This window comes from Cetorhinus maximus, chromosome 7 (assembly GCF_964194155.1).
Source record: "Cetorhinus maximus chromosome 7, sCetMax3.hap1.1, whole genome shotgun sequence".
Classification (NCBI taxonomy): Eukaryota; Metazoa; Chordata; class Chondrichthyes; order Lamniformes; family Cetorhinidae; genus Cetorhinus; species Cetorhinus maximus.
In genome coordinates this window covers 27,843,047-27,855,562 of record NC_135885.1, presented here as the reverse complement: position 1 = coordinate 27,855,562, position 12,516 = coordinate 27,843,047, and the positions used below count along the sequence as shown (strand labels likewise).

General features: G+C 40.1%; 1 protein-coding gene across 4 annotated transcripts in view; it reads right to left on the bottom strand.

The window, feature by feature from the left end:
• LOC144682673 (F-box-like/WD repeat-containing protein TBL1X) overlaps nucleotides 1-12,516 on the bottom strand; it is a 323,543-nt gene that overhangs the window by 208,058 nt on the left and 102,969 nt on the right. Inside the window, exon 1 of one of the 4 annotated variants that reach the window (XM_078545243.1) lies at nucleotides 2,543-2,723. The exons of the other annotated variants lie outside the window; for them this stretch is intronic. The gene's annotated coding sequence lies outside the window, so the exon portion shown is untranslated. Of the gene's footprint in view, nucleotides 1-2,542; nucleotides 2,724-12,516 lie in introns of those variants that run through there. 4 annotated transcript variants of the gene reach the window in all.

Genomic DNA, 12,516 nt, shown 5'->3' with positions numbered 1-12,516 from the left:
TCCATTGCAGCCTGTTCTTTTCTTCCCAGCATAATAAATACAAGGAATTACCATCATAACCAGAAAAACATCAACACCAGCAGGATATTTGGAGATTGCAACATCAACAATAAAAACAACAACTTGCATTTATATAGCTCCTTTAACATAGGGGAACACCCCAAGAAGCATTATCAAACATAATTTGTCACTGAATCAGGTAAGGAGCTATTAGAGCAGATGACAAAATAGCTTCGTCAAAGGGATAGGTTTCAAGGAGGCCTTAAAGAAAGAGAGGTAGAGAGACGGAGCTTCGGGCCTTGGTAGATTATGCCACTGTGTATTAAACTCAAGAATGCACATGAGACCAGATGTGGAAGAACACAGGTCCCTCAGAAGATTGTAGGGTTGGAGGAGGTTATAGATAGGAAAGGGGAGGAAGTCATGGAGGGATTTGAAAACAAGGACGAGAACTTTAAAATCAAGGCGTTGCTTCATCAGGAGCACGGCAATGATGGATGAATGGAATTTTGTAGTAAAGTTGACAATACAGGTTTTGATGACCTCAAGCTTACAGAGGGTAGAAGATGGGAGTCAGGCCTGAAGGGTGTTGGAATAGTCAAGTCTAGATGTAGCAAAGGCATGCAAGAGGGTTTTGGCAGCAGATCGATTGAGGCAGGAGGGAGTTGTGCCATGTTATGAAGATGGAAGGCCGTTAATGTGGTGTATATAGGCTTCCAAAAGGCGTTCGATACAGCGCCACACAACAGACTTGTGAGGAAAGTTATACGTCATGGAATAAAAGGGACAGTAGCAACGTGGATACAAAATTGGCTGAGGGATAGGAAACAGAGTAATGGTTAATGGATATTTTTCGGGCTGGAAAAAGGTCTGTAGTGGAGTTCCCCAGGGGTCAGTATTGGGACCGTTGTTTTTCCTGATATATATGCAAATGATCTCAATCTTGGCGTGCAGGGAACAATTTCAAAGTTTGCGGACAACATAAAAGTTGAGAGAATTGTAAACTGTGAGGAGGACAGTGTAGAACTTCAAAGGGACATTGACACATTGGTGGAATGGGCAGATAGGTGGCAGATGAAGTTCAATACGGAGAAGTGTGAGGTGATACACTTTAGTACAAAGAACAAGAGACAGTATAAAATAAAAGATACTATTCTAAAGGGTATGCAGCAGCAGAGAGACCTGGGTGTATATGTACATAAGTCATTAAAGGTGGCAGGACAAGGAGAGAGAGCTATTTCTAAAGCATACAGTATTCTAGGCTTCATTAATAGGGGCATAGAGTACAAGAGCAGGGATGTTATGATGAACTTATATAAAACACTGGTTAGGCCTCAGCTGGAATATGTGTACAGTTCTGGGCACCACACTATAGGAAGGATGTTAATGCATAGAGAGTGCAGAAGAGGTTGACGAGAATGGTTCCAGGGATGAGACACTTCAGTTATGAGGAAAGATTGGAGAAGTTGGGACTGTTTTCCTTGGAGAAAAGGCTGAGAGGAGACTTGATAGAAGGTTTCAAAATAATGAGGGCCCTGGACAGAGCAGATAGGAAGAAAATGTTCCAGTTTATAAATGGATTGAGAACCAGAGGGCACAGTTTTAAATTGTTTTGCAAAAGGAGCAAATGTGAGGTGAGAAAAATCTTTTTCACACAGCAAGTAGTTGGGGTCTGAAATGCATTGCCTGGAAGTGTGGTGGAGGTAGGTTCAATTGAGGCATTTAAGAGGGCATTGGAAGATTATCTAAATAGAAACTGTGCACGGTTACATGGAAAAGGCAGGAGATTGGCACTAAGTTAAACTGCTCAGAGAGCCGGTGGCGATACGATGGGCCGAATGGCTTCCTTCTACGCCATAACAATTATGGGATTCTGTGACTGGATAGGTAAGAATGGAACCAAACAAGTGCAGTTAAATGACAGTGGAGAGGGGCTGAAGAAGAACGGTGTGGTCAACATGCTAAAGGCTGCAATCAGATTGAGTAGGATGAGGAGGGATAGTTTACTACTGTCACAGTTATATAGGATGTAATTTGTGACTTTGATACAAGCTGTTTCAGTACTGTGGCAGGGGCCACCCCTGGAGTGAGATTCCTGACAAATATAGGAACTGATATTCATAATGGTGATGTGGCATCGTCTCATTTTCACAGGTCTCTTATAATACTTTAATAGTGCATCTTCACTATGGCAACAACTTCCCTTTCAGGGTTAACACACGTAATCCTACAGAACTATTACATTTCAAAGGAAAAACACTAAACCCTCGTCTGTTAAATCTAGCCAGATTATTAATTTCTTTAAGGACATTAGTATTCAAGCTTTTCTTTACCAAATTTGTTTCATTGATTTACAAAATAAAATACAAAACTGAACAAAAGATAGATTTATCGTACCCATACTACAATCCACTTACAGTAAACCATTTGGCAACACAATTTCATCTGCCACAGTTTATAACTCTGGTACACTTCCTTTCCAGCATTTATTTTACCTAAATTTGAATTACAGCATGTTTCAAACAACAGGCATTTATTTTACCTAAATTCGATTAACAGCGTGATCCAAACAGCTATCCAAACCATTTTGTAGTGGCAGGTCAGGGTTCTGTACGTTTCATTATAAGACAAGGGAATCCACATGCAGACTTTGCATGATCAAAGTCTCATTTTCTCTTGAGCAGTCAGCATATGACAAGATTTGCAAACAAGGCAGACAGCAGCCATTTTCTCTTGGGCTGCTACACTGAACAAACTAGATTTGAAGTGCTTGATAAGCGGCTGTTCTCTTCCGTGCCTGCAGCAATCAGGAGGAAAAACAACCAATCAACCACAAACAGGTAGCAACCACAGCCATTTTTGTCCTGGCCTGCCTCTCTTGCAGTATTATTCACAGCACAACAGCAGTTAGAGGATGGGGGATGGGAATGCTGCAAAAGGAGATCAGTTTTCATTCCACTGAGCCCTGTCTAGTTGGTTAAAAAAAACAAAGATGGCTACAGCTTTAGAGATTTTTAAGCATTATAATTCAAGGAAAATATAAAATAGGGGAAAGATTTACACAGCCGCAATCTGCATCTTTGATGCTCCCATCTTCTATTGCAAATAATTTTGTGCCATACTTATGACATGTACAATATTTTGCTGGTTTCAGAATACATTTGATTTCAGTTACACACATACCTGATCTAAGCATAATTCTACTCCAAGTATAATACTGTACTAAACCACTTCCTATTTACTCTTGAGTACACGAGATTCTTAACCCCAAGCATTTCAATACTATATAGCTATATCCTGACCACAGCATAAAATAGTCCCTAATTAACTCACATTTAGTTTTCACAGCACGAGTCAATCCCATTGTTATGTTAAATGTCACCTACACAGACTGCAGTAAGTAAATTTTCAAAAGGGTTGGAGTTAAAAGGATGTGCAAGGCCTATTTTCAAATGTATACGCAAAGAAGTGTACAATGCCATGATTATCAATGAAATGCATTGATGGCACATGGTGTTCTACTATATTATGTAACTTATCTTAGTTTAATAAAAACAATGTTGTCACGAGCCAATGCCATCCCACCTGATTGCTTGTGATAATCTATTTAATTCCTTCAAATTATTCTGACCATTCCTCAGTACTTCACTCTAGTTCAAAATGTTTCTGAATATACTGTGCTAGTTTCAATACAGTATAATCATTTTACATCCCCACTATTACACTTTGCTTGAATGCTAGAGTCAACACTGAAAATTATACTGAAAACATTGTCTCTGCAGCAGAAAACTCACTCCTGCTGCCCTTGAAGCAAGGTCATTGTTGTTAAATATAGGTAAAACAAAACAGCCAGTTTGCACATAGGAAGAAGGTACCGCAAACAGCAGATGAGATGGAATATTTAGCTCATGCAGTGAGGGTTGATCAGACTGAAGTTGCACATTTTTCTCTCAACTACCAAACTCTCAGTCTGCCTGTGGGCAAATGAGGGATATTACAGACTTATTATTATGTCCATCACTCTGGTTGATTTGAAGGGAGACAGGAACAGATATGCTAGAAGTACATTGAACCAAACTGAGCCTCAAAAATTTCATTTTTTTTAAAAGTTCCTTCAAGATGAGTAATTGCCATTAACAAGAAATATCACGCCACATAAAAAGTATCACGTGACCATCAAGACCACTTTTTGCAGAGAGCTTCCATTGGATAAACAAGCCTATTTTACATTCAGTGGGTCAGGCCTGCACTTGAGGAATGGTCAACTGGGTACGGTGTCAGGAGGATGGCCAGCCTTGTGATAGCAGGCCCCAGAAAAAGTTTGAAGAAATGTGCAAAGGGGGCAGGGTAATGATTGTTATATAGAGAATTTAACATTACTAAAGAGGCATGTTGAAACAGTTCACACCTTTGTCTTCACAAAAGCAGCATTTGAAATTTGGTCAAAAACAGCAGGGGGCAAAAAAACGATCACGCATACTCCGTACAGCTATCTGAAATGGGGGGAAATGAACAGAAGCGCTTTTTAACAAAAAAACACAAGTCTTAAAATTTCGCCGTGGAATACTTGAATGAATCTTATGTTTTAATGGCAGGTTAAAGGGCCACTCTTATACACTCCTATGGCATGACCATGCGTTTGAAAACTTGGTTTTTGATTTCCAGCTCAGTAGCAATTTCATCTGAGCGAGGAGGTTATGGGTTGAAACCCCATTGTGGGAAGTGAGCACATAATCTTACCCTGGTATTTCATTTAGTATTAAGGGAGTGCTGTATTGTTAGAGGTCATCTGTATTTTGGATGAGGTATCAAACTAATGTCTTGTCTGCCGGCTTTTGGCAGTTCAGCTGGATGTTAAATATCTAGTGGCAGTTTTTGAAGAGGAGCAAGAAGCTCCCCTCATTTCTGGTCTATGATCCTCCAACACCCCCAACACCACTAAAAACACTAACGGGCTAGTTCATCTCATCTGGTGTTTGTGGAGCATTCCTATGTAGAACCTGATGTTTCTGTATACGCATATAACAACAGAGACTGTAATTTGTTGGTTGTGAAGTGTTTTGGGACATCCTGAGGCCACAATTAAAGCATTATAAAGTGTTTTCTTTCCTTATTGAGCCATGGCTTAACACCCATATTTTGATTAAACATGTAGAACAGGAAATGTAAAACAACAAGGAATAGAGGGTGGTGCAGGAAGAGACACAACCAGACAACTAGTTTATTGCATTTGTGTATAATCTTCTTTAATAGGCAGAGTCCATGTTACAGAATCCAAAAGACTTCAATTCATTTTAATAACTGGTTCAGTAAAATACTTTGCATATAACTGAAATGCCAATGTATTTGTAATTTACAGGAAATTTTTATTCACATTAACAGTATGCAGCCATATATGATTAAGAACTGCCTTTCAAATTGTAGTTTCCAAGGTATCATAAAGTTTCCCTGTAATAGTGGTATCATGCATTGATAGACCGCAATGCGAAGTGGAAACCATCTATTTTTTCCTTATCATGATAATCATAAACCACAAGTATGCTAATTATGCTGAACACCATAACACAGCTCCTGGTATTGCACCACAACAAAGAATGAATTTTCAGGGGAAAATGGTAGGATTATATAGAGGTGCATGTGAGAAACAGAAGATATAATCAAAAAGTACCAGATAGCCTCTGTACTTGCAGCAGTTGAGCTATGGCACTGGCTTCAAAAGAAGCTTTTTACATTTTCTGTAATTCACCGTCACATGAAAAAAAGACAAACGTGAATTCATATTGTACATTTTAGAGCATCCTAAAGCATTACACTGCCAATTAAACTTTTTGAAATGCCTTCACTATTGTAATCAGAGAAACAGCCAGTTTTCACACTTCCGAGATTCCATGAACAGCAATGAGATATATCTGTTTTTAGTGGTGTTGGCTGAGAATAAACATCTGCCAATGTATCAGGAGTGCTCCTCTTCTTTTCAAATAGTGCCATGGGATCATTTACATCCACCTAAGATGGCAGATGGGGTCTCCAATTAGTGTTTCATCCAAAAGATGTGAACCTGCAATAGTCAACCCAGGTTACATGCTCAATCTCTGGAGTAGGCCTGGAACCCAGAACCTTTGAATTCAGGGGGAAGAGCACTTACAATGGAACCTAGAAATGGGATGGAATTTAATTCAGAGCAAGTCTGCTTTGGAAATCTACAAACATTTACATTTATATAGCACCCTCAATGTAGAAATGACATGGCTGGGTTGCTTCCGAAGCATAAGGGAGAAAATGAATACCAAGCCAAGGGAGGAAATGTTAGGAGGGTCATCAAAAGCCTGGTGAGAGGTATGGGATTTAAGGAGAGTCTTAATGGAGCTGGACAGGCAGCCGGGTTTAGGTAGAGAATTCCAAAGCACGGAGCTGAAACGGTTGAAGGTTTGGTCCCCAATGATGGGGTGAAAGGAGAGGAATGTACAAGAGGCAAGAGAGTCAGAGAAAAGGAGAGTTGAAGAAAATGGGTTGTATTGTTGGAGTAGGTTCCAGAGATAGGGAAGGGCAAGGCCAGGAAGGAATTTAAACACTGAGATGAGATTTTAAAGTTTAGGAGTTTGAAGACCAGGGAATTTTGTACGTCAGCAATTATAGGAGTAATGAGTGTGCTGGGCTTGGTATGGGTTAGGAAACGGACAGCAATGTTTATAACGAACGTAGGCTAGAAGCTGGAAGATCAGAGACTGACCAGAACATCATTGGAATAGACATGTACAAATGATAAAGGCACAGATGAGTCCTTCATCAGCAGGTAGGCTGAAGGAGGAGGAAGAACAGGAGAGACTGTGTGGGTCTTAGTTCTCCCCCAGTTAAAATTGCATGCGTATCCAATGATGTCATCAAGACTCAACTTTAACTTTAAAATTAGGCTTCTGCTCTTCTCAACTGGCCTTCTTGTACTGGACTTCAAGCAAGGATTGATAATAAGGAGCAGAAACGTAGCATAATCCCCATCAGCCATCTTAGCCCCTCCTGTCCTGTATCATTCATGCTGGATGGTTTTGGGGGGGTGGTGGGGTGGAAGAGGAGGGTTAAAACACCTCTTAAACAGATGCATAAAAATATAGAATAAAAGTAGTGACACAAAAAACTGGCAATCCTTTGATCTCCCACAATTCTCTTATGGATATCTCAGGACATGGGACAGCCAAGAGTTAAAACTCATGGCCTTTTTCTTCTTATAACTCCTGTCTACTTTTGCCCACTGATGTTGCTATCATTTCTGCAGGGTCCAAGCACTCAAATGAGGCCTGGCAGTCAAAATCTCCTCGTGCTCCAGAGGGCCAGACAGGTCACCACACCAGCGCCCCCAGTCCCTAATACCCCAATCTCCTGGCTGAAGTTAAAATCGGGCGCTTATTGCTATTGACGCATATACTAATAAATTCCTCCAGTGATATTCCAGAGTCAAGACTATGTTGCCATTGATTCATAAACTAGTGGAAACAATCTTAGAATGTTTACAGTCTTTCACAATCTTGAAAGCCTCGATCAGATTTTTCCCTTAACTATCTCTGTGGTGGTGGAAAACGTCCCAAATTTTCAAGTCTTTCCTCATAACAACATCACATTCCTGGTAACAATCCAGGAAATCTTCACTGTACCTTTCCTATAATGGGGTGCCCAGAACAGTGTTACATTTTCTCCATATTCTTTGGTGAATTAAAAAATACTATGAGCATAACAGAACTTTGTTTCCCCATTGCTGGACTGAGGATACACAAGAAAATCTTTACTACTTTCCCAAAAAAATCACTGATTTTTATTAAAGCCCCCAAACTGAAGGCCAAACTGCCATCCAAGAAAATGATTACTGGTATACCTTTCGTACTTTTACACATGGGGCCTTTGTTAATGACAGCCGGAGAAATTACATAATAACACCACTTACTAGCCACAAAAATGCTGCTCTTATTGGTGGTTGTTCCAGAATCCTGATGACAGCAAATTGAACGAAATTCTTATTCTGTAATTTGACTGATACCACGTGTAACCTGGAACTATGGAAACTACTATATTTACACATCGTTGAAACACAACTTTTTTAAAATATAAAATTGTATATTAAGTGTGGAGTAAATAGAGAATCTGTTTTGGTGTCACTAAGGAATGATGAGTATCTCTGTTCACAAAGCTCGCCTGGATGCACTCATGAGATGAACGTAATTTTCAAAGTGCTATTGCAAATTGTCAAGGAGGATAAGAACTAGTCTAACCTAGTAAGGAAGCCTACCAATTTTCATAAGAATCAGTTGACTTAAAAAACATTATCCCCCAAAATTCAAAATATGGTAATAGCACTCATTGTAAAATGTAAAAGCTACCTCAAGGACAGCGGAGTATCCTGCTCTGCACAAAAATTGGCCCCACCCATTACATCATTGTAAGGGTCCCAACTAGGCCAAGCTAAATTCAATGCTTCTGCAAGAGGCTGGCGACTTCTGCAAGGGACTCTAACGGTTGAAAAATGAACAGCTGCTTAAAATAGCCTTTCTAAAATTATCAGTGTTACAAAGAACCTAATGAGGGAAGAAAATGACTAAATATGTAGCATGACAAGATTGAACAGAGCATGACACCCACTCCCTTACTCTTAGACTAGGCAACACTATCAAAATTCAAGCCATTTTTAATTTGCTTCTTTGAGCACAGCTTACTAAATTTTGAAATTTTTTTTATTTTGTTATTTTGAACCAAATTTTGAATTGGATGTTCTTCAAAGCCAAAGATCAGTCATGTAAATTCAATTTTTTTAAAAAAATAAATGCTCGGTACTCTCATTATGTCACCTTGTTGTTTTGACATTCTCTTTCCTATTGATAAAATTTAGTTCAGCTATTGTTGCCAACAGAACCTATGAGTTTTTCATTTTACAATGAATACCATTGCCATATTTGAATTTTGAGGGACTTTTTTTTTACGTTAATTGACTTACTATGAAAATTGATAGGCTTCCTTACTGGGTTAGACAAGCTTTTAGCCTCCTTAGCAACTGGAACTCTGAATGACAAACACTTAATTGTGATAGTTAATTGTTTTTAGGCCAAATGGCTGGAATTTTCTTCAATTCAAAAGTTTTCAGGTGTCTGGACTATTTGCAAGTCCTGACCCCACTTTTATCGGCGGTGTGCTCTGTAGTGTGATTTGCGAGAGGTGCCTAACTAACAGGCCACCTCTGCATTCAGCATCCAGTTAAGAGCAGCGGACAGCCCAACGGGAGGGCTAATAGAAAACAAAAACAGAAATACCTGGAAAAACTCAGCAGGTCTGGCAGCATCGGCGGAGAAGAGCAAAGTTGACATTTCGAGTCCTCATGACCCTTCAACAGAGGGCTAATAGGACTCGCCTGACAGCCACACTGGGAGAAGTGGGCATGGAGGTAGATGGAAAACGTAAGTGTGCTTCAAAATAGAGGCATTGTCAAAAGGCTCCATGGAATTAATAAAAAGAAGAGTTGCCAGGCTCATCAGTGTGGTGGAGAAATCCCCAAAATACTTTTGGCCACAGCTCTGCCAGTTTTAGCCTTGAAGCTCAGTGGTAACGGCCTCTGATGTCCCTCCGACTTGCTGCTGTGAGGTCTTCCGCAATGGATTGCCGGGCTCATGACATGATGTGGGACCTGCGTGCCTTCCGTAAAATTTAGTTGCTGAGCACAATTAAGGGCTAGTGACCCCCTTTTAAATACATTGATTGGCTACCCCCGCAGACAGGCAGGTGGCTGCTCCCACAGGGGAGTCTGCCTCCAGGAATATCGCCTAGAGGCGGGAATGCACCTCGGTCTGATTTTCCACGCTCCCCCACCCCGCTTCTGAGGTCACCTCCATGAGGCTGGTAAAATTCAGGCTGATAGCTCCTGCAATTACTTCTGTAATTCACCTTAGCTTAAACTGTTTGTCCCGTTTTGTCCTGTTTGTTTTGGTGTGACAGTGCAGTACCTCGAGAAAAGAAAAGGGCTTATAATCCTCCAAAATAAATTGGAGAGAGTAAACACCCATCGTTGCCAACCTTTCAGATAAGAAAGCACTTTGGGTACATACACAAAATGGCACATGGTTCAAAAGGAATAAACACCAGAAAACGCACTGAGAACATGCACTTCAATAGTGTTAGAAATCTATTTCTTTTCCATGTATCTAGACATTTTATTACTCTTTCATTATGCTGAATTACAAGCAAAGTTTATATATATATATCCAAAAGCAGCAATAGTGATTGAGCTCTCTCAAAAAAATATGCACTAAGCAAACTGGCACAGTTTATTTACCCGAATGATGCATCGTACAGCATCATCCTGCAATTGCTGCACCATGCTGAGGCCTCTGTCAGTGGCTATAGGGTACCGGTCTGCTAAAACTTTGATGACCTTTTCTAAAGCATACAGTAAGGTCCCTTGATCAGACTAAGCATCTGAAAGGTTGCCTTAACACCCAAATGTCTACTCAAAGAGAGCACCCTGCTTGCTCATGTGCCTCATTGTGTCTATTTTTTTGTTGGGCTATGAATGTTGTGCGAGATGTTCATCCCTCATTCTCCTTCAAAAGGACTGTGTCACATTTTATTGCCTCTCAATGAAAGTTTCACAGACATCCCCTAGGAAACGGCCATTGAATGCATTATTTTTCAGAGGTCACATACTTCTTGCACGCTGATGAAATAGCTCTTCCTATTTTGTTGGTATCTGGATTGTTGGTAGGCACATGATTTACTATATAAGTACATTGTGCCTTGTACTTTACGGAAAGCATCAATTTGTTCCTCTGAGGCTGAAATGTACGTTGATGGGACAGAATTAAAATGTCACTTCAAAGGTACGGTAGAATAAAAAGTGTCTGATCCTCACTGTATCTACTGTAGGTACCTGAGCAAAATGTGCACAATAGTGACCTTTACCATCAATCATACTGCGTGGATGGTTGATCATTCTTGCACACATTGGTGGATGAAATGGCACACCTCAGTCACAGCTTCCTAGCTGAGCCTGAGCCTCATCACACATTGCTCCTCCATCACACCTGAGCAGCTGAACCCGTTGTTGAGCTCTGTTGTTTGGGGTAGTTTGTTTTATGAATCGCCTGCCTCCTATACTTTCTAGTCTTGAGTTTCTGTCCTTGTCTATATCACAAAAGCAATTAGCCTCCATCACCCCAACAATACCCATTTCTGCCGCTGCTTTAGCTGAAACCCTCATCAATGCCTTTGTTACCTCTAGATTTGACTATATTTTAATGCTTGTGTGGCCAGCCACTCATTACTACCCTCTATAAGCTTCAGCCCACCCAAAACTCTACTGAACATATCCTAGCCCACACCAAGTGCTGCTTATTTAACACTGTTCTTCCTGATCTACATTGGCTCCCTGATGCCCCAATGCCTCAAATTTAAAATTATCATCCTTGTATTTAAATCTTTTTGAGGCGTCATCCCTCAATATTTCTGTAAACTCCTCTCAGAGCAACATGTTCCTCCACCCCTTACACTTTCCATTCGTATGGTTTCTTATTTCTGCTCCCTTTGCAGACGTATCTTCATCTATCTAGCCCTAAACTATGGAATTCCTTCCCTAAGCCCCTACATCATCCTCTTCTCCTTTAAGATTCTCCTTAAAACCCAACTCTTTGACCAAACCTTTAATAATCCTGCTGGTATCTCATTCTTTGGCTCAACATCCATTTTTGTCTGATTATGCTTCTGTGAAGTGAAATTAATTTATACATTAAAGGCACTATAGAAAATCAAGTTGATCTTGTCCTTACGCTCCTTTGTGAGATACCTCGCAATTGCTACCATGCACTAGAAAACTTTGCTTTGTACTGTTCACTTCCATTAGCATTGTGGTGAAACTTTGAAATCTTGTTCCTCACTCAGCTGACTAAAGCAGGTGTGGCTGAGTTCCTCACTCATCCTTGTAATTCTGTACAAATTTCTCACAACTGATCTTTAACAAGGCCTCAGCATACAAAAAGCTATTTTTTCACTAATTTCTTAGTCCACTTTTGAACAGAAATCATTAGAGTAAGGTATTGTTGCAAAGCCCATTAGGATTTTCCACCATTTTGTCACGCATAAGCAATGTGCTTCAGATCGCTGCTTATGCGCACTTCTGACACTAAAATTAGTAAATTTAGGAAAATGTGGCTCAAGTACTGAAATATTACCTTAGCTCTATTAGAACCATTATAATTTAGGCACACAGTCCATACTGAATAACCTACTAAAAAAATACTGAGAGAAAAATGCAACTGCATTGCGTACCAGACACAGTCATGACAGTCAGCCAGTGATTTAAAGAGAAGTCCAATTGTCCCAGATGTAGGGCTAAATTCACCTATGAATCCTGTGCCACATTCAGAACATATTCAAATTCAATTTCATGGTTTCATGATCAAGGAGATTTTTGCCTCTCTTCAATATCAGATTTGTTGATGAATATTTAACACACAGTCCAAGCACTACCCAATCATATATTAAGACTTT